This window comes from Austrofundulus limnaeus, unplaced genomic scaffold (genome assembly GCF_001266775.1).
Source record: "Austrofundulus limnaeus strain Quisiro unplaced genomic scaffold, Austrofundulus_limnaeus-1.0 Scaffold246, whole genome shotgun sequence".
In the NCBI taxonomy this organism is placed as follows: domain Eukaryota; kingdom Metazoa; phylum Chordata; class Actinopteri; order Cyprinodontiformes; family Rivulidae; genus Austrofundulus; species Austrofundulus limnaeus.
This window is the reverse complement of record NW_013952648.1, coordinates 754,397-777,628: the sequence shown is the minus strand read 5'-3', so window position 1 is coordinate 777,628 and position 23,232 is coordinate 754,397. Positions and strand designations below refer to the sequence as shown.

General features: G+C 37.4%; 1 protein-coding gene and 1 long non-coding RNA gene across 2 annotated transcripts in view; one reads left to right on the top strand and one right to left on the bottom strand.

The window, feature by feature from the left end:
* Positions 1-23,232, bottom strand: part of adad1 (adenosine deaminase domain containing 1 (testis-specific)) — a 75,751-nt gene that overhangs the window by 29,336 nt on the left and 23,183 nt on the right. The gene's annotated exons all lie outside the window — the stretch shown is intronic.
* On the top strand, positions 22,365-22,734 carry LOC106525899 (uncharacterized). Its single transcript, XR_001311186.1, has 3 exons — positions 22,365-22,392; positions 22,521-22,562; positions 22,698-22,734. It is a non-coding gene; the product is annotated as an uncharacterized LOC106525899 (long non-coding RNA).

Below are 23,232 nucleotides of genomic sequence, written 5' to 3'. Positions count from 1 at the left end.
ATAATAAACAGAACAAATAGGAAGAGCTCAATTCTTTTGTTTTTAAAACAATATTTAGACTTTGTTTCCACAACGTTTCAACTTTATTCTTTGAATTTGTATTTTGATAGTAATCTCAAAACTCAAACAGAAAACGCTTACTTCTTCATTTTTATTATTACATTAAGTGACCATATTCTTTCATCTCAAGTTCTTTTTTTAATAATACATGTAAAAAAGAAAAATGTTAAAGAATTTTCCCTTTTTTCTTCTTGGAAATGCAAAACTCTTCTTAAATTAAATGCTATTAAAAATAGAATATGAAGACAAAACAACAACTCTTGATTATAATTAATATTAATATTTTAGAATCAGAACAGTGAGACTTCTGAGTATAAAGATTAAATCCTTTCATATCGCTGCACAAACACAAACAGTTTGGTTCAGTGTTTTAATTTGAAGCAGGTTAGCACATTTAAATGTACCAAGAGTTACGCAGACAAACAAACCACAGGTGGGTTCGGAGGGATTTGTTGATGGCAGCCCCAGCAGGAAAATCTTTGAGTTTGAAATCTACCTGAAGACATATTTTCCCTTCTGAAAGTGCATCAAGAAAGGGGACTCCTGAAAAGACACACATTTGAGGGGGTTGCACCTCTCCGACCTGTCCAAGCCCCCACCCACCTGTTCCTTTACGCTAACCGAGAACACAGAAGAGTCAGGTTTTCTCTCGTACTGTCACTCTCACTTCCTCTCTCCTGCTTGCAGAGGATGAGCGCAACAGCCGTGTGTGCAGAGGAGGCGTGTGCAAACACTGACGAGGCAGAAAGCCTGAGCTTCGGCACTTACGTAGTCGGACATACTGATTAATCTTAGATCCCTCTTGAGATTCTAATGGTCCTGTTTGTAGTGCAATGCAATGGAGTAGATGCATCACTCACAATTATCTCCACACAACTGCACGTTTTTCTCCAACCAGGCAGTAAAAATGTTGTTGGCCATTACAACATGAAAACATGACGATAAAACAGAATAAATTGCTCACACATTATTAGCACTGTGCTGGTGGGGAGAGACTTTCGTTGTTGCACGGCACTAACGTTACAGACTGATTGCATGTGCCAGCCACAAAGGAAAGAAACCTGACCTGTTTGGTCAATGCAGAGCGGCGTGTGAAACGTGTCCACGTGAACAGTGTGAACCGCTAGCGTCGGGTGGCAGGGTGACGATCTGAGCTGGACTTGCAGCCACAGGATGTCTGTAGCCGATGGCTGAAACAGAAACATGGCTTCAACCGGGCCTCTATCCCTGGCATTATGACAAATCTAGACCAGTGCTCTTTGAGGCCTGTTTAGTCGATTTGTTTCAAAATAAAATTCTAAACATGGCTTTTGTTTGATTTTAAAATCAGCTGACAAACACTTGTAGCAGAGAAGGATTCAGTCACATTTCACAGTTTGCAGGTCCGGTCTTTCGTGGATCTTTTCATAGAACCGAACTACATGTAGTTTGTGGTGTTGGTTATTTTGTTGTTATTTTGAATTTTAGATACTTCAGGATCGGTTGTAGTTATGTACTTTAAACCAGTGGTTCCCAAAGTTGGGGTCAGAACCCTTTTGTGGGTCACAAAACATCTCCTTAGATAATTTTGATGTTGGCTTCAGTGTTGTTACTGGTCTAATGTTTTTAAACACACTGTATATGTCTGGGACTCTTATTGTGAAGGATGAAAGGAAGTTCTAGTTTAATAAAACACATTGGACTGGTTAAAGAAAATGCTTTGGGTTCTTTGATATTTGATCTCTCCCAAAAAAAAGTTCAATAATTCTTAGCTATAATAATAAATAAGCAGCACAAATAGGATTAGAACACTATTTAGACTTTTTTCACGTTTCAATTTTATTCTTAGAGAATTGTATTTTGATTTTGATTTCTAGACATTAATTTAAATGCAAAAAAATTGATAATGGGATGTTTTCACCATGTTGAGGGTGAAAGCTGTCACACATTTTGTTCACGTGTGTCACTTATCTACAAGGTCAAGTGTCAAAGTCAAGGCCCGCGGGCCAAATSTGGCCTGCAGGTGACTCCCATTTGGCCSGCCAAGGGCACTAAGTGACAACATTCTGCACACAGTAAATATTGCCTCATGTTGACTGTGAAGAATGTTTCATGTGTCAACTGTGTTATATTAGTGCTTTAGTGCTAACTTTTCAGTGTGTTAGTGCTTTAGAATTAGGGGACCTAAATATTTGAGTTAGTGCTTTAGGATGAGGGGACCTAAATATTTGAGTTAGTGCTTTAGGATTAGGGGACCTAAATATTTGAGTTAGTGCAACTAATATTTAGATTAGTGCTACCCACCACTGCATGTTTTATATTTCAGGAATGTGGAGCTTGGTTTAGGTGGGTGTGACCTGGTTTTCTATAAATATTGTGAGGACACAGGATTGGGAACCCTTTCGTTTAGATCTCTGGAGCCACAGAAGGGCTCGGGGGTGAAATGGTGCATTTATATTTGAAAATAAGCATTCAACTGAGAACTTAATTGGTTTTCTTCGCATGACTTGGGCTTCCAATCTGAACAATTGCTTTACGGTGATCCCCTGTAATTTAGCAGAAAACTAGAAATAAAGTAAATATTGCAGAGGAAGTAACTCTTTCTTTTTGCTCAGGCTTTTTTATGAGTTTTCAAACTAAATTTGTTGTTTGTAATGTAAACGTAAATTCAATTGCATTAAAAAAATACAGTACGGCACATGACGCGTGCCAAGTTCCCACATTCCACAACAGTTTACTGTACACTATGCAGTGTGTAGTTGTCTGGTGTTTAACTTTCGTGTGTTGTTTGGTTCTTACTAAATTACGATGCCACCCAAATGTGCCATAGCAGGGCTCTTCAACTAAATTGCTCCAGGGGCCACAGTTACTGCAGGCCAACAGTTGAGGGGCYGAACATCCAGCAATTAAAGTCATTTTGTAAATAAACCAAGTATTACAAAGATCTGTTACCTTTGAARTAGTTTATTTAATCATGAATGCAACATACAGAACCCTATGTAATAAAAGTAGTGATAATAAAACGATGAAAMCAAAAATAACACATTATGCCTCTTACTTACCATAAATATTATTTTGACGATTTTTTCAACCAATTTTATTTTCACTTTCATAGTTTTATCTTAAACTGCTTGCAATTTTAACTGTCTTGGGTGTTCAGAGACACCTTGTAGCCAAGATTYTGGTGTTTCTGTAGATAMCAAACATGCCTATGTCTAACTAAATGAACTTAGAGTAAACYAAAAGCACTCGGAGAGCGCAAACCTCCGCCAAGACCGTATATTTGTGTGTGTGTTTGTTTTGTATGTGATTTATTACATTTTTAGTCATTTGTGTGTTTGTGTACAAGTGCTTTACAATGACTAAACACATAATAAATTACATGCAACAGGAGTGGAACACCATCAGAAAAAAAGAAAACATTTAGCCATAAAAAAACAGAACAAACATAATTATTTAAGAAAACCAATATCTATTGGATAACAGACCTGGGGGGGGAGTCAAGCTAGCTTACCTTTCAGATACAGGTGGGGGAAAAAAACTCCAAAACGTAAACACAAACTATAAAATTGTTAGTACGCGCAGGCCAATGTATTATGAAAATGATCTGTTGTTACATTAAAGTAACTTCAAACAATAAGTTTTTCGATGCAAAAACAATTCGGTCTAAAGTTTTATTTCCGTGCGCCTTTGTTATTGGTCTTCTAAACCGCTTCAGGCAATCCCATTGGATGTCTACAGTCGGGGGGGTTGACCCGTCTACGAATGATCCGATGTGATTGGAAGTCTACGGTCTTCCTGGGTTCGGATCGTGATCCRGATCACCACCAAAATTTAATGGTGTGTTCCTTTGGCCAATACCCATTTGTGGTGAAAATTTCACAAAAATCCGTCCGTAGGATTTTGAGTAATTTTGTCCACAGACAGACAGCCATGCACGACCAAAAACATTACCTCCCCCCTTGGCAGAGGTAATAAAGTCGAAAACCAGGGGTTTGGGCTAAAGAGATTAATGATCCGATTGGCAGGCTGAACTTCGGTCACTCGCAGACCAGAAGTGGCCCACGGGTCGCCAGTTGAATAGCCCTGCGCTATAGACCTTTATTGGATCGCAATCAGTATTCCCATTTTTTCACAGTTCGTGGGTACTAAAAATTGGGTTTCACCTTATTGCCTTTTTCTGTTGCAAAATTAAGTTAAATTACTATTAATGCAACTTTTTAAAATTGTGAATGGACATTCATAATACCTGCTGCCTTACAGCTGCGTCATCATTACATCTCCTACTTTATCAGGTATCAACCATGAGCTAAGAGATTTAGTGTGGATGGTTTCTTTTATGTATTTAGAGTCTATATAAAGTTAGTCACAATGAGGTCAGATGCCCATGATTATCAAGAAAAGCTCAAACCACCTAAAACACGATTGGCTTCCACTGAAAAAACAATTGTTCACCTCTGGTTCAGCATTAAAGCTTAAAATGGGTTTCCTGTTGTGGCAGCAGACTTTGTCTTGTGTGGCCAAGATGCAGTGATGCATTCAGGTTGTCAATACCACACTTGCGAAGACTACCTGTGAAAAGGTATCGCTCCACTGATTCAAACTGAAAATGGGAAGTCCGTCTCCCTGTAGTTTCCTGTCATGTGCACACAAGTCTCTTTACGTTGACACGCTCGTATCTGCAGGCCCCACGCACGCGCCGCTTTGACGACACTCGAGGAGACGTAGTGGTTGCCAGTGGAAAAGAAAATGTATTACTCACGCTAGTTTCTGCAGCTTTCCAACTCTGCAAGTGGTTTTCCTCTGTCCTCAGGGATAAGTGTATAAAAGGTAAGTAACAGGTCCGTGCATTTCCAGTAAATCTTTCAACGAAGACTTTTGGTGATCTGAGTCCTACTGCTGACGAGATGAAGCTGATTGCTTTTTGCCTTTTGACAGTCTGCTGCTTTTCTTTGGTGTCGACAAACCAGACAGACAACTTGAGAAAATTACAAGAAATTCTCCATCAACTTAAAATAATTGAAAAGACCATGAAGGTCAGTTTATCTACACTTGTTTTGTTTTTTTAATGCATTCACCTCGTCTGTAGCTTTCTTTATTCAAACACATTTTCCTCTGTGTCTTGCAGAACAAAGATCAGATGGTGAATACGCCGCCACAGAACATCGAGGTAAGCAAAGATACTTTTTGTTTGACGAAATGATTGGCAGTTTGGTCCGTGCTACAAATATTGTGGTTGCTCACCTACGGTTGTAGGGCTCCCACTTTATCTACTAAATGTCATGTGTTGGTTTACTGTAGGAGTAGATAAAAGGATGTTTGGTCGCTTAAAATGTTGGGCAATTGGGACATGCAATCAGCTGAAATAGTTAAATAAAACCCAACTTAATGGCTTCAACTTTTTTTGTTGAAAACCAAATTGATCTAAGTTGGTATAGGATTATTTTTTAAAAGAAAACACAAAATAAATCATAAAATACCAACATTGAAGACCAGAGTAGAGATATATTTGAACTAATTTTGGTGCTAAATAGCCATAATCATAGTTTGTCTTTAACAAATATAGTATCAGCAGCTATGAGCTCTTATCAGTCTTCCATCTTATCAGAGCTGAAGATCTCCACTGAGTCAACTCGAGAGCTCGCTTAGTGCACTTTTTCTTTTTCTCACAGCTTCCGCTGAGTGAAAAGTGATGAACAATCAAGCTGAGAGTAAATGAAACCATGACACTTCCTCACGCCTCCTCGAGAAACTCAACAGGCTCTGCAGCAAGCCAGAAAATAACTTCCCATTATCTCACACTGAAGATGTTCTGAGTTTACCCTTAAAGCAATGCAGATTGTGTAGTGGGTGTGTGCGGTGGTATTCAACTACGTTTTCCTCAATAAGACAACAGTTTTAGCTGTTTTGAGTTTAGTTTCAAACCTACAAACAGCCAACAACTTCAGTAAACAAACTAAAACTTTCCTCCAGAAAAGATTTGTTTCATTTGGAGTCCAGGACCATCAGGTTAGAATAATTATCTTTACAGTGGAAAATCTGGTTTCACTTTAGTTAGAAGATCCCTTCATGTGATTAGAAAGTGAAAAATGTAAACGCCATGACAGAGACAGAGACAAAACATTTATTAGAAATGTTTTGATGAATGTAATGTCAAGAAAAGACAATAACAAAATGATAAAGTTCTGTATTTATGCGAAAGTTGAGTGATTTTAATATTTTCTTTTTTTTTTTAAACAGGAATGTTGTTCGCTCCCTGCCTTGGAATGCTTCAAGGATAAACTGAGTTCGATTCAACTCAACATTTCAAAGAAGCATCACGTCAAATTTTCCAAAAGCCTTCAGCATCCACTAACTGTGAGTTTCCAGAGGTCGGGACTCGTTCAAAGTGCAGCATCGAGAAGTCGGACTTCTTAAACTAAAWTTTCTTTCAACTGTTGCAGAAAGACGGACTGCTGCCGACAGACAGACGGGACTCCTGTAATGACACGAATACTACGGTAAGCCAAGAATAACCGCCGTTTGATATTTTATGGAGCGCTGACGTCTAAAATCTATGAAGCATTAGTAAATCATCMCTTCTGTCTCCCTTCAGTCCACCTGTGGAGAATGCAGCTCACATCCTACAGAAACAGCCCAGGAGTTTTTCAACAGACTAAAGTCTTTCATCGAGCTGGTAAGGCTTTCTCTAAATGTTTCAGTAAAAAACTAAATTTCTTTTTAATTCTCACACCAGAAAACCAATTCTTTCATCTCAAACTACGACAAAGTTAAAGTGAGCATTTGCAACAATACAAACCTAACGTGTGTATTTTCCTTCTTTTATAGGGCATAACCAGGCTGAGCATSAAGTGAAACAGGATGAGGATCAGGACCGAGGACTTAACACTACACTGAAAACAGGACTAACTGTATATGTTGTCGCCTATAAGTATTTATTGTTTCATTATTTATTTGCTGGATGAAGCTAAAGGAGAATGAAAACTGCTCTGTTGCCACCCAGTGGAACTCGACAGTTTCAACATTTGTTTTCCTCCAACATTGAAAGGGAAACTATTTATATGTTGTAGTTCTTAAAGAATTTAAAGTATTACATCAATATTATGTATGATGTGAATCGTGGTACATATTACAGAGATATCATCTAAACGTATTAAATTTATTATAACAAAAATGGGCTTGTTTGTTTGTTTTTTTCTTTCAATGTATGGGGTGTAATTTGTCTGATATTGTGTATTAGACCAAAAGCATTTCTGCTTACCTTTAACCCTGGATGTTTGATTGTGAAGTAGGGTTGGGCAATATTAAAAAAAAAAAAAAAACTAACCACGATTAATTGTGGTATTTAGTCGATAACGATTAATTTGACGATTTATCACCTGGAGTTTCTGGACACCCTTATGTCCCATTCAAATGACCAATTTAGCGAGAAAGATTTGCTGTTTGTAAAAATCTGTTCCAAATTGTGTCAAAATTACAGTCTTCAGGCTATACATCAAACTTTAAATTGTGATGATAGATAAATAAATTACAGAACTTTTTTTTAAATATTCGTCATATTTGACGTGGAGAGGAGYATTGAGCAGACTGACTAGAGAAATCTCCAGTCAGTCTGCCTGCTGCCATTAATCGTGTTAATCGTCAAGTGCCAAAAAATAATCAATTAATGTTTTTCTGGTGATTAATTGCACACGATACGATTATGCCCAACCCTACTATGAAGTAGTTAGGAGCTTTAAACTGAGAAAYAAATGTTGCTTAAAGCAACAAGAACCTCACAGTAAAGCTGATAATCCAACTTAAGAACAAACAAAATTCAGCAGATCCTTTCAAATGCTCCTTTCCTTGACAAAACAATAAAACACCCCTCACAGCCCCCCTTAKGTTTAGAGTTGGGGGTTTTCTCAGTTTGCATAAAGAAAAAAGAGGGTGATGAAAAAAATCATGATTTAAAGTAAGCATAGTGTGACTGATTAATAAAATGAACATTACATAATCTACACATAGGTCACATTAGTAGTCATAGTCATAGTAGTAGTCATCATATTAATGGTAGACCATTAACCAGTTGTGGCTTTTCGATGCGGACCTCCTAACCATTCCATTAGGTTTTACTCGTAACTTCGAAGACAATCCGAGGTCAAACACTTTTTTTATGGCTCCGCCCACTGAGGCCAGAGGCCTGTCTGTCACGGTGGTCTTGTGTGCACGATATAACCTGAATGAAATTAGATATTTACTTATAAATAGGCATAGTAACTTCATCAGGGTAGAACTTAGTCTGATTAGATTTGGGCATGAAAGGGTCAAAGGTCAAGGTTATTTATGATGGTTTATTTCAAAGGTAGACATGTCAGGACAGGCAGCATACCAATGGAAGCTTTGGTGTAAAGTTGCACCTTGTTTAGGGCTTAAATAATAAATAATAAACTGTTTTCATTTAATGTCAGTAATATGCTATTCGTTATTGTTCGTATATTGTTGTGTTCAATGCATAAATAATCCATCCATTTATTAATTTACCATTGTTTCTTACAGGATCATGAGAACCACTGTCCAACAATCACTGTGTGAGGGACGGGTACACCTTGAACAGGTCTCAGGTCCATTACAGGTCCACATAAAGACAAACAACCATTCATTCTCTCACTCACACTTAAGGACAATTTATAATTATCAATTAGCCAAACATGGAGTTTTGACTAATGGGAGGAAACCGGAGAAAACCCACATATGTACGGAGTGGAGATGCAAACTCCACCCCTGCAATAATATTGTTTGTTATGATTAAACCGACATTTCCTCACCACCTCTACTGTCATCATCATCTTCTAAACCAAAAGTGTGAGAATCAAGATATATTGTGCAATATTAATACTGCTCACTGATGGTGTGATGACATTAAATTTAATCAGGGTTCATGCAGGTTTCAGTAAGTTTGACTTAAAACCTTTTAAAAAGACCTTTAGGACCATTAGGACTGACTTAAGACCAACCGACGCATTAACAGAAACATTCACATGGTCCCAGAAATTTTAACATAGAAACCTTGCTATTGCTATCAATTTGGCTATTAAAGAATATTTAATTTTAATACAAGAACACTAAATTATTTTAATGAAATAGTCATATCTATGAGACCTTCATATCGACTGCTGTGGACCGCTTCCAAGAGTGTAAAAAATCACTGATATGAGGCCAAGTCTCATTGAAAACACACTTTCCCATGTTGAAACGACAAGCAGTGGGCATGACTGAACTTTTTTGTTTTTTAGGCGGGTGAACAAGCTGCCATATGTGGGAGGTTGTAGCAGCAAACAGGTCGTAAACTGTGCCAGTTTTTGCCTGCAGTTATCACAGGATTTGTAGTTTGACGCGTACAAAGACCGGTAGCAAAGTTAGCACTTCATGAATACAGATCACATCAAGCTCTGATTACAGTGCTTTACTCTATTTATTCAGCCGACGCTTTCGGGAAATGATTGAAAGTAAAAAAGATTAAGACTTGACAAAATTAAATTTAAGATCTTGAATAAAAATCTGGGTGTTTTAAAGACGTTTTTTTAGGCCTAAAATTTAGATTTTCAAATTTTAGACCTTTTAAAACCCTGTTTAATAAACTAAAACCTAATCTGAGACCCCAAAACTGTAAAGTGCGATTGCTTTTCACTCACATGTAGGCTTAAAAAAAGGGAGCCATTGTAAACTTTCAGTTTGTTTTGTCATCACAGTTCAAGAAAAATTCAAGGTGTTCACATTAAAGCCTGAGATTAAACTAAAACTGCCAGTTTTCATTGCTTTAAAATGTCAACAATTAACATAATATCAATTTACCAGACTGATGAATGTTGTTTTCATTTGTACTTCAAAATTTTAAATTTATAAAACTTTCAGCTATGTTGCATCTTGTATCATTCCCCAGAATTTAAACAAGTGAAAGGCACAAATCAATCGATGTGGATTTACAAGTTTTAAACTCTAAAATACAATAAAATAAAAAGAAAGCTGTCAATACTCAGCATGTTGAATCTTTTACAGGTATTACAACTTCATTCACCACTAGATGGAAGCAAACTGGAGTGATAAGCTGACTGGTAAAAAGTAAAAGTAAAAATTGACAACCCAGTTTGGTTTTTTCTGACGTTAATGTTAACTTTTATAGAACTTGCTGTCACTTTATATTTTAGTTTGTCTTTAAGAGAATAAAGTAGGACTTTAACTTGTGTCGGCTGATAAGTGGCACCATGTTTTTCATTATTACAAGCAGGTGTTTGACATTTTGCTGATGTGGCCGACTTGTGTGCAGAATTACCACAAAGCAAGAAGAAACAGGCCAGTCCACATACAATAAAGAAGTCTCATTATGACAAAGATAAAGATGTTTTTTTTAGCAGGTGTACCCATCTTGCTGTGGAGTTCCCAGATGACGAAGGGGATTTCAGCAACAAAAACAATTTTTTTCAAAGCTGTACTTCACACCTGTAAACAGATGACTCTAAAAAACAGCTGTCTTTGTTTATTGAAGCCACAACACAAAACCAAGCACACATTTTGGTCAAGCACAACAGAACCAAATCATAAAACCTTAAACCACAGAAACAAACAGTAAAATGTAAAGAAGCGATATTTTCTGACCTTTTTCACCTTGCAAAGAAAGCAAAAAAACAAACTGGTTAGTGTTGAGAAAAACAAAAAATCCCTTTAATGATGCAACAAATTAAACRCTTCAAGCCTAACAGACAGAACTCCTTAGCATATCCATGTGTGACCTCACTCTTCCTTGTGTGTAGTTCCTGAAAAGAAACACGGGACAAACTAAAATCTAGTTTGAGCTTCAACACTGATATCAAAACTCCAACAAACTCTCGTGAGATGGAGCGATTTTAAACTACAGCCAAAGCCAGCAGCTGTGCCACCATGGCATCAAGCAAAAGAAAAAGCTTTTCCACCAATGAAAATGGAAAAAAAAAAAAGTTCCTGATTCTGAAGCCAGTTTCACAATGTGTGATTGTTTCTTAGACAAAACACTGCAAGTCGTTCAGTGTGCCGGGCTAAATCACGACCAAACGTCAACCGGCGTCAGATTTTCAGGGAAAGTCCAGCGTGACGGACGCTGCAACAGACATGAGACATCCACAGCTGTCCTCATCCTCCTCCCTGGTCAGAATATATGACTGTTAACAACAGCAAAATAAAATAAAAACAGCAAATACTTCATAAATGGGACATGATTCAGATACCTAACGCAGAAAAGACACCAACTGAGATCTATTTCACTGCTATGAGATGGAGGATCTAAAGGCTTTAGTGCTTCGACGTCTGAAGGACAAATAAATACACAGCCTGGCCAAAATAAAAGTTGCCACCAAATAAAAAAGGTCACACTCTAATATTTGGTTGTACCACCTTTAGTTTTGGCGTTGTTTCAATAAGCTTCTTAATGTCAAAAGATTTAGTTCCATCCAGTGTTGCGTTAATTGATGAAGATAGAATCTGACCTTCTCCAGCACATCCCAAAGATTCTCAATAGACCGTGGAGCCAGTCCATATGTGAAAATGTCGTCTCATGCTCCCTGAACCACTCTTTCACAATAACAGCCCGATGAATCCTGGCATCGTCATCATGGAATATGGCCGTGCCATCAGGGAAGAAACAATCCACTGATGRAATAACTTGGTCATTAAGTATATTCAGGTCAGCTGACCTCATTCTTTGAGCACTTTGTTGCTGAATCTAGACCTGACCAACTGCAGTGACTCCACATCATAGAACTTAGTTATATTCAGGTGGACACTTGTTTCTTTGGCCAGGCAGTGTATGTAACCCATCAAACTGAGAATTAAGTCAAATTTGGTCAAATTTACCAAAGTACATTACCASGTTCCTGGCTTTTTAAGCTCCATTCTGATTCTTAGATCATCTTGACATTATGAGCGGTAGGTACCAGAGACATGCCTCGGTTTGTCTTCCTAATCAGGATAACCAATTGAAATTTATTCTAATGCTGCGTTCACACCAAACGCAATTTCAGCATCAAAAGTGCGTCGCTTCAAGTTGGATGCTTGTGCATTTGGTGGTCAGATGCTTGTCAAAATTGCTCGTTTTCTTCTGCCGGTCTCTGTTTAATGTCGGATGAAATAAAGGAAGTGGATTTGCTTTATTTACCGATAGCAAGAGCATGTCACGCTCACCAGCTAATTATTTACCAGATAATTCAGAGACGTTCAGAGTTTGAGTTTCACCACTCCAGGAGCTGCGACCTGATGAGGCTCGCTTTCAGAACTATTTTTGTCCCGAGCCTAGTTTGACTGATCCGCATCGATGCAGATATCTCCTGCCAGGACACCGACTACAGTCACTCCATTTCATTGTAAAAGAGAAAACCTCAAATATTATTTGTTTGAGATTTCCCAGTTGGGGAAAAAAAGCTTTGCTAGCTTACTATACTCTATAAAAAATATAAGGTTTTTGTTGCTRTTGCTCAAAACAGTTCCTTCTAATGATTCATTGTTAAGGTATTTATTTGTTATATCTTGACAAAATGTAATTGTTGTAAACGTTTTAACCAAATCACTATATCTGCCTATTTCTCCACACATCACTGAGACTTATTTGTTTGTTTGATGTGATGGATCACATAAAAACACAATATTCTAGAGTTTGAACTATTCTGCCAATTGAATTTGGTTGGTAGTAGTTCATTACAAAACAAAAGTAAATATAAAAGTTCTAACATAATGGCTGTGGTGGAGTGGTTAGGGGAGTCATCCCATAACTGGTAGATTGCCGGTTCGATACCCCATTCCAGTTTTCTCAGTCATGTCCTTGGGCAAGACACTTCACCCACCTTGCCTACAGACTGCATGGCAGTCCCACCTCTGTCAGTGTGCCCCAGGGCAACTGTGGCTACAATATAGCTTACCATCATCAGTGTGTGCATGGGTGAGTGACTGTAAGTGTAAAATGCATTGGGGTCTGAAGGGACTTGATAAAGCGTTCTATAAGTTCAGTCCATTTACATAAATAAAACTCAGGCATTAGTGAAAAAATGTTTTATCTGTTTCTCGTTTCCTTGAGTTGATCACTGGCGTTAAAGCGCCAGTATCAAAAGGTTGTAATGCTGATAAAAATGCTAARCCATTTATCTCAAACGGCCATTACTAAAATGTCAAACTGATGCTCAGAAACCTGGATGTATTATTTCTGATCTTAGACATTTGTCAACTAAATTTATGAAGAACCTTTTGCTTTGTGTGGCTCCAAGTGCTTGTCTAATCGTCTTTAATCTGATACAAACATACCTAAAAATGTTAAATTACTTCAGAATGYATCTTAGAACGATATTGTCATGAACTGTTACAACTTTGTTTACCAAACATTAACTTTACTAAATTATGGGAAACATATACTAGATCATAATGAAAACTGATTGAGCATCAAGAAGAATAAATGCTCTAAATTGAGAGTTCCCAAAGCTTGACCTGCTCCCACTGTGGGTCACAAAATGGCAAACAAATAAATATATCTGCAGAAGCTGTTTGTCTTGTCACTTTGTTCTTATTTAACCGACTTACTGACAAAGTTTGTGTATTTCAACAAGTGCTAACTGCAGACACCATAAATCTCTCACTGTTATTTTGTGGATCAGAAAGTGAGAAGTCTGCAAAACACTGCTCTAAAAAAACAAGTGCAGAGCTCTGAGAACTAGAGTGAAATTCCCTGTTATACAGCTGAAACCACAGAGTGCAGTCTGCAGGAAAACCAAGCAGCTGTGATGCTCAGTCTGAGAAAACCCAACATAACAGCTGTGTGTCTGACAGCTGGGCACCTGACATTACTTTAACACAAAGATAAAACCACCACAGCCACTTCTAAGTTATGCACGTGTGCTTGCTTTAATAATACAAACAAAATCCCAACACATTTCTTGTTGAAAAAAACAAATAAGCTAATAAAAAAGTGTTCAGCCATCAAACTAAAAGCCTTCTGGTTTTTGCTGACAAGTTTTAGCTTTGTTAAATAGCCTATACGCCACGGTCATTAATGACGTATTTCTGGTAAAATTCCAGCCCCTCTCCTCCCTTCCACTTCCTGGTTACTGCCTTTGTTTTTAGCGTAAGCTCCTAGAACTAGTCTGTGAAAAAGTCACAATAGTTAAAGCATCTGTGAGCTACTGGTATAAAACATGAGTTCTGTTGTGTGCCGTTGTGTCCACTAAGCAGCAGGTACGATCGAGTTGTTAGTTYTTCTCYTTTTTCCTTTGGATGAGGAGGAAAGGCGACARCAGWGGATCATAGCATTACAGGAAAAACTTAGCTATAAAAGCTCACGCTCGCGTTTGTAATCAGCATTTCTAACCTAAGGATATTCAAGAGCCAGCATCAGAAATGAGAAGACGGAGGTTACAAAAGGGAGATGTACAATTATCCACTTCACTGCCAAGACGAGAGAGGAAAGACCCCCTCACAGCTAGGAGGAAGCTAACGGCAGCCGGTACAAAGGTAGGTGTGTGTATGTGTGTGTGCGTTTGTGTTATACAGAGTATGAAATGCTTTTAGGCAACTTTGCCATGAGTTTGATGCAAAAGTAAAAACTTGTTAGAGTGTATAATTACAGCGTAGACAAAACACGAGAGACGAGCGCCCCCCACCCTCCCGAGCACCGAGAGCCGCAGAACCTCAGCTTGATAATCGTTACGTTTTCAGTTCACCAACGTCAAGGAAAACGATCCAAACCATATAAGTAACCCATCAATTTAAAGCCCAGACTCTGCTCTTTCACAGCTCTACATGAAAAACTCACAGAACAAGCAGCCACAGAATAGTGAAAATGACTAAATTCTGGAACCATAAACAGGAACTTCTTTCCTTTGTTTTTATGGCTTTAATCCACTTTGGAGTGATTTTTTTCCCACTTGGCTGGACCTGTACGTCTCCTGTGTTAATGTTGGTACATGTAATATGTTAATTCTGTACTGTGGAGATCATTAAGAGTCATTGTCGGGTAAAAAAAATCTTTCACTAACACAGTGTTGACCGTGAACCGGAAGTGGTCGGAGTGGCCCCAAGTGCTGGACCGGATGTCCGTGGCATATAGGCTATTGAGCTGCCTTTAAAAAAATTTTTATTTTGATGCATAACTTTGATTACCTTCATTACGCCGTTTAGTTATTATTAATTATTAACCGTTATTTAACCAGGCAAGTTCCATTGTGATCTCAGATCTCTTTTACAAAGGAGGCCTGGGCCTGAAGGCAACCTATTGTACATGTTTTTTAGGGTTGGGGGAAACCGGAGTACCCAGAGAAAACCCACACAAGCACGAGGAGAACATGCAAACTCCACACAGAAATATCCCAGGTCCAAACCGGGGATCGAACCCAGGACCTTCTTGCTGTGAGGCGTCGGTGCTAACCACTGAGCCTMGTGTTAACGAGTGATCCACAAGTAATGTCAAGTTAAACCTCAAACAAATCATGTTTTTAAAATCTGAGGAAAATAGAAGCTAATCTGAGAGGCAAACCAGCATGAGCAGCTTAAATAAACAGCCTGTTTGCCTGAGCTGAGTTAATGCTGCTTTGAGGAAAAGTAAATGTTAAGAGTTGAATATTTGTCAGAATGTTTATATGTCTGGCTGCTAAAGTTTATCCAAGCAGGTAGCTAAAAATAGAAATCTATTTCGGCTGTGACGTCATATCTGATGATTCCTGGGCTAATTCAGTTTGTAATTATAGAAAAATTTGACTTGATTTGTTTTATTGTAATAACAGATTCACAACAGGAGTATGTCAATAAAACAAAAACAAGTCTATTAAAGTTAGATTTAAATCATAACTTCAATTAGATCTTTCTATAAAGTGCACATAAATATTAAATTCCTGCTAGAAAAAACAAATTACAAGTTTTACAATATTATTATGAAGTACTTTTAAATCACATTCTGCAGCTGTTTTCGTAACAAACTGCGTGCACTGAAAAACCATGTAAGAAAAATGAAAATCTGCTGTATTTGCAGCAACATACATCTATAAAACATTATTTAAATGATGGACATTTGAATATCAAGAACATAAATTAAACCAGGGCTAAAACAATTAATCAGATTCATTGTGACAAATCGATTACTGAAATAACTGKCAACTAATTTAATAATCGATTAATTATAAMCTATAGGATACAGACTCAAAAAAAGTCTATTTGCTAAAACAAAAAATGATCACATCCACTAATAATATTGCATTAAATTGGTAGATGCTACACATCTCATGACCTCTCCTGATCTTTGAGCTGCACACTGTAGCTTTCTAAGTTTTCAGAGATTCAAACCACAAACCCAGCCTTAACATCAAACAGCCGCCAACCCTGAACATTTAAATACAGAATGCTTAGAAGACAGGAAAAACGGATGAGACTTTAGATAACAGAGTATTTGCAGGTAGCTTTTCTCAGTGTATAAAATCAATRAAAATTTTGAATATCTGTCAATAACAGTAGTTCAGAATTCTACAGTGACCACAAAATAAAACTGGACACCAAGAACATTTTCACTGCAGAGTTGAGATTAGATTTGACAAAAAGTTACCATATTTCTGGAAACAAACGATCAGTTGGGGGGTGGGGGTTAAAGCTAATCTATGGACGCCTCTACTACAAGATAAAGACCTCAGCGCTGTCAGAAAATCCACTGAAGATCGTAAACAAGTGAAATCTGAAGGCTGCAGAAGATGGAAACTTCTAAGCAAAAAGGTGCAACAGTTTGCTTTTTTTTTTTTTTTTTTGAACAAAAACAGAAAACTAGATGTCTGCCACTAGGTTTAATCATTAGTGGAAAATAAAAAAATACCGAAAAGCTTCACGATTTGTAAACCGTGGGAAATGAGCATTTGAACGCAGGATTCAAGCTTAAACAGCAAACGAATGATAAATGTCTGTCCACAGAACCAGGTTCTTCTATTCCAACCTCTCCATTTCCACGAGACGGACCCAGAAATACGTGTAAAATGATAAATCGACTGCGCTTGATTTGGAAYCCCATCTAAGATCCTGCCTCATGGGGCGAGGATGATGAGGCTGAGGGAACAGSCCTAGGATCTAAAGGCAGTTGGGACCACAGACACCAAGCACACCATTGGAATCATGCTGGACTGTGATGGACTGAAAGCTTGGGGTTCTCCTGGCCAAGAAGGCCCAGTTTTAGTTTGCCAGAGGACACTGATAAGGACATAAATGTAGGATGGTATTCTTGATAACCATGGTCCTCATATTAATAAGTTCCTCTTGTGTGTAGCTGTGAGTTGTTCCCTTACATTTTTACGATCACAACATRAAGTAAGAGCCTTCATGAAGCTCCAGCCCACAGGCAACTGATGTTTTGAGTTTGTTAGTTCCCATTTCTGAATAGCTGCACAAACAGTTATCACGCTTTTTCTTGAAGGTTTGTGGCCTGTTCCAGACTTGAGCAGGGCTTTGAAATCTCTTTGGTCTAACCTACGGCGGTGGATAGGTTAGAATAGAACAAACYGATTCCGTGGACAGGTGATCACCTGTGGGAACTTCAAATGTTTCTCTTATGCTGCGTTCACACCAAACGCATTTTGAGCATCAGGTTTACATGCAAAGTCTATGGTGGACCCACATTAAGGAGCGTCAGGAAGTGCTGCAATGCGTCTAGAGCATCTAGCGTGGCGCATTTTGAAGCATTTCGAGAGTACACCGCTTGTCACATGCATCGAATGCTGGTGTTGGAAAATCTAAATCAGAGAGATTTCACTGTGTGACATTAGTGGCACATTTTCCAACAGGACGACTTCCTGAATGATGCCCACTAACTGAGACAGATGGACAGGAGCTCTTCAGCTGAAATCAAGTGTCTGTAGTTGGTGTCCTGGCAGGAGATGCTGGCTCTCAGTAAATAAAGCAAAGCCGCTTTCTTTAATTCATCCGCCATTAAACACAAACTGGCAGAAGAGGAAAATAACAAGAAACTCTTGACACAACAAAAGCAGTTTTGACAAGCGTCCAACTTGAGGCGTTGAAAGTGTTTTTGATGCTCAAACAGTGTTTGGCGTGAACACACTAGAAATCAATTTTTACTTTAATGTATTGCTTTACTTCTCAAGATTGTATCTTTGTCTCTATTAAAATAAAATTACTGTAAGAATTTGAGAATGTTTCTTTTCTTTTAATTCGCTCAAACTAATTTGGGAGAAAATCAAATATTTCCAGAACTGTACTGATGAACCTCAGTAACGCAGGTATTTAGATCAAATATCTCTTTATAGGTAGAGGTCTGGGCCTGGAGGCAACCTATTGTACATGTTTTTGATCTGTGGGAAGAAACCGGAGTACCCTAAGAAAACCAACACCAGAATCAGGAGAACATGCAAATTCAGTACAGAAAGACCCCAAGTCTGAACCAGGGGCCAGAACCATCGCTGCCAAGGTAGAAAAATCYAACAAGGTTGAGAAGAGAGGAAGAACCCATCCAGACGACCTGACTCAACCTTTTTAGATATTTCCACAACTGTTAACGTCCATAAAAAAGCCAGGAAGTTGGAGCAKGGGACACTGCTAGACTAGGAATCTGTTTAGCTGACTGCTTATTATTTAAGTACATTTCTTATAAACCTGCATTAGAATCACTTTCAAACTATTGTTTATAACAACCCAAGAAACTTTGGATCCACTAAACATTCAAGTTAAAGTTATCGAAAACCATCATAAGATTTAAATGATGTCATCTATAAATCTAAGACACCTTTAAATATGTCTTATTCATATTTGGAGTAGAGCAGATACAGAAAGGAAAATCTGTTTAGAAAAAGATATTTGAAATTTGTAGAGAATATATAAACGTTATCATTTTTCTTGCTAGTCTGGAAAATAAGTTAATTATTTGACACTCAAGAAAACAGACAATGATAAAGATCATGGAAATAAAAGAAATCCCCCGTGGTATGGGAAAAGTGTGTTTTTTTACATAATGTCCATAAATGACACATTCTTGTAGGCACTCGAGTAAAATTTAAAAAACAGAATTTTTTTTTTTCACTAAACTGCACCTGACAACCCCGTCAGTAAGTCACTCACATGAACTACCTCAGAGTGACTCTTTGCTGCGGCTGCTCRTGGTAACCAAACTTCCACTGCCTCTAAGACATCATTACTTTCACAGAAACCAAAGTGTTTGTTTCCTTTTGATTTACTGAGCACTACAACCTGTGACATTTCAATTTTCTGACAACACTTGTAGTTTTTGGTCAGTGTGTAGTAAACCCCACCCCACACACCCCACACTTGACGACATAGCAGTAGGGAAAGAACATTGATTTTACCAGTGAAAATGTCATTATTTTAACGGAGATAGTTTTCTTCATTTATTCAATTCAATTAAGAATCAAGAATCTTTATTGTCATTATGCATCAGTGTAACAGCATGCATTAATCAGCTTGATACCTGCCATCTTTAAAAACAAATATCACCGAAAAAAGTGAAATCTTTTTGTAATTACTTGTCAAAAGTGGTTGACATCTCGGTGTATCAGTGTCATCTAAAAATGAATCAAACATGTGTAAAAATAATCTAAAGAGGCCTGCTGAAAGCAGAAGTCAAATCAGCATGAGCTTAAAGCAGCTTAAATAAACAGCCTGTTTGCCTGAGCTGAGTTAATGCTGCTTTGAGGAAAAGTAARCAGAGTTGCATATTTATGAGAATGTTTGGCTGCTAAAGTTTATCCAAGCAGGTGGCTAAATTAAAAGAAAATCTATACTTTCAGCTGTGACATCATATCTGATGATTCCTGAGCTAATTCRGTTTCTAATTATAGAAAAATCTGTTTTGATTAATTTTATTTTATTAATACCGATTCACAACAGGAGTATGTCAGGGTGCTATAAAACAAAAACAAGTCTGTATAACTAGGAATGCACAATATATCAGCATTAACAACAGTAACGCTCAATATTGGATCATTTTTTAGACTATCGGTATCGTTTGATAAGTATTATGAAGTATTTTTAATCACTTACTTCAGCTTTTAAGGTAAAAATTTGCGTGCACTGAAAAACCATGTACAAAAAATGAAAATCTGCTGTATTTGCAGCAAAATACATGAGTAATGCTTTCTTTTACGGTACCCTTATTACCATGTAATTACAAGGTAATAAAAAAATGGTAATTAAATGTAATTACTACCTTACCATGTAATTATGTGGTAATTAGGGTACAATTTTACTATATAATTAATTGTCTGCAGTAATGTAGCACTTACTTGGTAATGTATTACAATTCACTATGTAACACCTAAATAAGTAGTAGGTAATTGACAGTTTTGAAGTTATATTTTATTGCAATTAATCACTAACCCCAAAATTTAGTTGCGTTCTTTTGGTTATATAGTGTTGAGTTACTATTGAATAGTAATTTGATTGTAGTTACCCAATAAAAGTAGTTTTACTAACAGTAGTTTTTCTTTTGTACCGTAATTAGCATGTAATTACATTTAATAAGGTAGTAATTACCATTTAATTACATGGTAATAAGGGTACCGTAAAAGAAAGCGTTACCCATACATCTATAAAACATTATATAAACGATGGACATTTAAATGTCAAAAACGTAAATTAAACCAGGGCTGAAGCAATTAATCAGACTCATCATGACAAATCGATTACTGAAATAATAGTCAACTAATTTAATAATCTATTTATCGCTAACTGGAGCATTTAAGACAAACTTTCTTTGTCTGTAAATATGTTCTATCCTGAACTCCTCAAGTGGCATAGTTTTAGCTTCACCCAGTTCAAATCCTGAAAAAAAATCTCATATTAAGCACTTTTAGCTATCAAATTAATAAAAAATAAAAACCATTAGATTAGCTCTATGCTGTATTGATGTTAAGTCAAGCAGAAAGAGATGAGCTTTTCAGATTTCACAGCTGCAGATGCATCCTTTGCATCATGCTACTGTATTTTAAGCAATAAATTTAATTTATTGTTTAMAATCAAAACTGAATGACTTATTTGCTTAATATTGTATAAAATAAGCTTAAGTGGTTAAACGAAAAATCGTCAGAATACGCTAAATATTATATCTGATTACTTTATTATTCAACAGAATAAAACAATCGTTGCAGCCCTAATTTAAACAAAACACCTCTGGATGACCAAATGCAAAACTAGGCGTTGCATTTTCATATCAAACGTAACTTAAAGTGGACTTCAAAGATGTGGAAACTGCAGGGCGAGCCCCAAAAAGCAACCAATTCCATGGATAGAAATTTCCCCACCCTCTTCAACGGCGTCAAAATCCTGACACTTTCACTGAAATTCTCAGTCCTGAAAACCTCAAAACTGAAACCTAACTGGGGAAGCGTTTTTGAGTAACAGAGGAAAACTGACAGTTATATTCAATGTGGCACATCAATAAAAAGGCAAAGAGATTGTCAACTACGCTAAGCTGCATTAACTGGGATTCCTGCGGGGATTCCCCTGCCTGCTGTGGGCGTCGAGAAAACCCTTCATTCACGGCTGATTGACATAACGCTGAAGCTGCACGCTGACTTCTAACCAGGCGTGCCTTTATCCCTTTTCTCTGTTTTTAAGAGAATTTCATTCTTTACTGATACAGCTTTCAATATAATATATTTCAACATATATTTCAAGTTAAGCAATGTTAGTAATTTTATACTTTACATGTCACATTGATGTGTTGAAAAACCATGTCAAACACATCAACAGAAACCTCGACTACTGACAAAGCCTCAAAACAACAAAAAAAAAAGTTTTGAAGCATTTCCTGAATAAAAAATCTAATCTGTTCACTATTCAAATGCAGCAACAACATCATGTTTATTATATCAATAAATACTGCAACCTTTAACGAGGACATGACTACAGATAAGGCAAAACTATATAAAAAAAATTTTGTTCAAATAAGAATCAGGAAACAAAAAAGTTCAATAATCGATGCGATTGACATCATGTGCCCACTTACTCTTACTTTTGGGTTATTTCCCCAAGCAGTTGGTGAGGAAAAAACTGAAAGTGATTAAGAAGGAAAATATTAAATGATACACCTATAGCAACCCACACCTTTTGGTCGACTATAAATCTGCACGCTGCATAACAGAATGCCACAGGTGACAACTAAGACGACCACTAARCAAGACTTCACAGGAAACTGCAGCCAAAAACCTCAAGTCAGCGATGAACACCGAGAGCTGCTTCACAACTGTCCTCTGGATGGCTCTGCTTCTGGGATACCTTCAGGTTCAAGCACATCCAATCACCACGCCTCAACCRGAACGCTGCCCCACCGAGATCAACTTCGAGCTGTTACAAAGCGTCTCATGTGTAAGTGTCATTTTGTGTTTGCTGTATAAACAATGTTTTTTTTAGGACAATTATACATGTTTGAAAAAGAAATTAAATATTTGCAAAGCAAGAACTGACTGGTAGGACATTTTCGTCTTTCGTTTCAGGAAGGAAATGCAACTTTCGTGACCACGTCAAGCGTACTACTGGTAAGAGACTAAATCTACGATCATGATGTGACTGCAACAATACAGACCTTCRTTATATGTGTTATACTATATTATATGTGATGTTTTTCTCACTTCTTATGCTGTTTGATGACAAAAATTTTCTTTTTTTGTTAGAACTGTGAAGCTAACGCTCTGGAAACTATCATGATCGAACTGAACAAGGTCAAAAACCAATGTAAAGATGACTCTAACCGGATCAATCAGACCATGGTTGAACTGAAAGAACTGCAAACAAGATGTCCCCGGGTGAGTGTCGAGCATTGTGTTGCCTTCATCAGATCCACCCAGACCCGAAAACCGCGAAACCCAGGACTAAACCTGTGTCCTCTTTTTACAGGTGGCCTCTTCCAAACTTCAGAGCGAACCTTCAGAGTGCCAGTGGAAACCTGATTCATTTGAAGAGTTCTTGACRTACTTCGAGTTGTTCCTTTGGCAACTCAGCGAGTCCGAGTAACTCCACAGATGCTTCCTATTTGATACTACACAGCCCTAAAATGTGATGGCTTTCCAAGTTTAAAAACACTGTAAGAAGTTCTCAACTTATTTATGGGGTTATTTATTTATTTATGTATTTATTATCTAATTAAGATCCCAAATCTGTGTACAATATTTTGATTTTTTGCTAATAAAATGTAAAAATGACTTTACC